This window comes from Heterodontus francisci, chromosome 35, assembly GCF_036365525.1.
Source record: "Heterodontus francisci isolate sHetFra1 chromosome 35, sHetFra1.hap1, whole genome shotgun sequence".
NCBI classification, from domain to species: domain Eukaryota; kingdom Metazoa; phylum Chordata; class Chondrichthyes; order Heterodontiformes; family Heterodontidae; genus Heterodontus; species Heterodontus francisci.
Window position 1 is genome coordinate 18,858,993 of NC_090405.1, and position 3,275 is coordinate 18,862,267.

At 41.7% G+C, this 3,275-nt stretch overlaps 1 non-coding gene across 1 annotated transcript; it reads left to right on the top strand.

Moving 5' to 3' along the window:
• Positions 1 to 2,657: 2,657 nt before the first annotated feature.
• Positions 2,658 to 2,729, top strand: trnaq-cug (transfer RNA glutamine (anticodon CUG)). Its single transcript has one exon. It is a non-coding gene; the product is annotated as a tRNA-Gln (tRNA).
• The last annotated feature ends 546 nt before the right edge of the window (positions 2,730 to 3,275 follow it).

Genomic DNA, 3,275 nt, shown 5'->3' on the forward strand with positions numbered 1-3,275 from the left:
TACATTTCCATCATTGCACATCTGGATGCACAATCAGGATCTGAGCTGAAGGTGACCATCCTGCCCAAATTTCCATAGAGGCAAAAAAGACATGTGATGGGTTGCTGGCACAAAGCTGGGTGATGAAGTGTTTGAGAGGTTAAGATGATGGATTATTAATTCCTTCTGTTTTACATGTATGAGTTTGAATCCCATCTGCATCAACAGTTTATAAAATGCTCAATACATTGTTTCTTTGTAATTCACCAGCTTTTGCAGAAAGTAGGACTTAAGCTGTTGCAGTACCTGTTAGAAAGATAGTCTAAGTTATTCTGAAGCCATCTTCCAATGTCATCGACATGTAAGCAGGATTTTAAAGGATAAGATGTAGTTTTTAAAAGTCATTTCAATCTTACTCGAGTCTTTACAAAGAAGCCAGATAAATCTCGATAAAAAGTCATATATATTTAGAGATCTTTTAAAAGCACTTCAATCTTGTTCATAAAAAGTCAGATGTAAATTTAAGAACTCTGATAAGGCGATGCTAAAAAGTTACATACAATTAAGAAACAAAATACAACATTTAAAATGTCTGAACTCCCTTTGAAAGTTGACCCCTGCTGCTGCCGGTGTCTTCCTGGAATAGTGGAGCTGTTGTGTCAACAGAAAAGTCCTTCCCGAGCAGCCCTGAGCCTGTTGGTACCGGCTCTAATCCAACCCAGGTAAAAATCAGGGTACGTTGTGGGCAATGAGCCCAAATTGCTGAACTACAGGTCCCTGTCACTTTAAAGAGTGGGCTGGTGCAATTATGATCAGAGGCTCCTTCTAAGCACATTTCTCACCACCACAACTTCCAGATGCTGGTGTTAGTGTGTGCATGTACCAGTAGTTGCAGTGCTGTTCAGACCCTCAATAGCAGTGAAAGTCTCAGAGTTCACCACTATTGGGCTGCAAAATCCAGGCCAATATCTCACAGTCCTGTTAGATTTGCTCTCCCTCTGTACAAAATCAAACTCCACACATTGTCTTTCACTCACTCCTGTTTCCAGCCCTGAAGGTGCAGAAATCCCCTCTCAAAGGTACACAATCCAGTTGATTTCTGATCAAATACCTCCTTCCTCATTCAATAGAGGAAACAGAGACATGAACAGGAGTCAGGTGCAAGAAAGTTTCACCAACAAAGCAAAGAAAGGCACCAACAAAAGACACACCTACTTTCCAAATCATTTCACTGCAATATTCTTTCACTTGTTTTGTAAGTGACTGCAATAAATCTGAAAATGAGCACCATGAGGTTTGTGTTCACTAGTCACTTGTTCTCCTGTGTTTGTCTGTCAGGTTTGTAATTCAGTTTGTATTGGATATTGAAGAGAATCTATTTTCAAGATGATTGCACATCGCACTGTGTTTAAAGCAACCAACTTGGAAAATGGCAGAAAATGAATGTTTCAATACCTGTGTGACCAGATTCTTCCAATGCTTTTCAACAGCTAGATTGATGATGCTTGCAATCTGTATCCTGTGGAGAATGGGAGAGGAGAATAAAAACATGGTGCATGAACAGGACAGACTGTGTAAAATGGGAGCACAGAAATACTGCCACCTCATTGAAAGTTAATGAGATTTATTCTAAGTCAGACACCTGTCCACAATGAACAAGTGAATACATTAATTGTCCACTTTCAATCTAAATGGGACTGAGGTTCCAACAGAGAAGTTTTCTGGAAAATACCTGCTGCAGTTTTAAAATTGATGAACTGGAGCATCTGATACTAACTTTCAAATAACTGTGGTGATTGTATAGTTCCCATAGTGGAGAGAAGGAGTTGTTTATAAATATAAGCAGAAAGACACATTTGTGGATTGGCGAATGAGCTTTATCTTTCTGAAATGTATTTGTCCATTGGTTGCAGGTCACTGGAAATTCTTTTTTACATTTCAATTGTAGCAGCAGCAGTTAGCAGCAAAATGTCTGATTAATCAGAGTAGTGGGTCTGGGAAACACTTAAACAGCCGAGACCCTGTAAAACAGAACTCCAAGTAATAGTTTAAATAAGGCACTGAACTGACAGAGCGGTAAAGCCCTGCTCAGGTCAGGAAAAAATACCCGACCCGAACCCGACAGAACCACATTGGACCCGAGCCCGACCCGGCCCGAGTATCTCCATTTATTCCCATGCCCAAACCGACCCGAGCCTTACCCGACCACCGGAATGTTCACTTTACCGACCTCCCGATTTCGAATCTACAGGAAGCTGCAGCATGAGCGCAATGACGTCATAGAGATGCTCACTTGCTCACTGAGCAGACTCAGAGTTTCCCTCCTTAATGACCCGGACTCCCGGCTTTGGTTGGCTTTTCAACTTTTGACACTTATTAAACTCAACTTCCCAGCAGAGTTAAAAGTAATACTTACTGTGTGTGTCCGACACGGACTCAGCCCGACCTGGACCCAGCCTGACCTGAACCTGGCCTGACCCTACCCGAGTCCAAAAGCCAGACCCGGAAGAGCGACCCGACATGACCCGAACCCGACACAGGTCGTCAGGTCCCGTCGGGTTCAGGTCGGGTGGCAGGCCTTTACAGAGCGGAGGTCAGATGAGGATTGAATTAATTTCAATCACTGAATCTAAACAAGAAGTAAATCTGCCAGGAATGGAATATTTTACTTTATCTGTGAGCTTGTGGCACAACGGTAGCGCATCTGACTCTGGATCAGAAGGTTGCGTGTTCAAATCACATCAGGCTCAGTTATGTTTTACAGCAGCTCAAGTTCCTGGATTTTATATCAGGAGAGAATTCAATCTTTTGGAATGTTCAGTGAATGGTTGAATTTCAAGATCAACTTTAACAGATTAAAGTCCTGATTTCTGGTTCCGTTCCATTTCCATGCCCAGTTCTTATTTCACACTGTTTTATATCAGAACAATGTTTCAGGGATGTGATGTGTCCATTGTTTGTACAATTGCTCTGTCACCCAGTGTGAGAAATAAAACACAAACCGCCCAGCGTGCGGCTCAAACCCATACCTGGCTCTGTCTATAGGCCACTTAGTTCAGTTGGTTAGGACGCAGTGTTGATAACAACAAGGCTGTGGATTTGATCCCCATGTGTGCTGTCACATGGTCAGTCAATAATTTGACACATTTTTGTTACACTTAAAATCCAACTTTTAGATACAAACAAGTTTACATAAAATGTCAGAGGAAACTTATTTTGAATAACATCCATTGTATCTTTGTCACTGGTCTGGAGTAACACAGAATTCTTTCCAATTATCTTCCGTTTGCTGATAA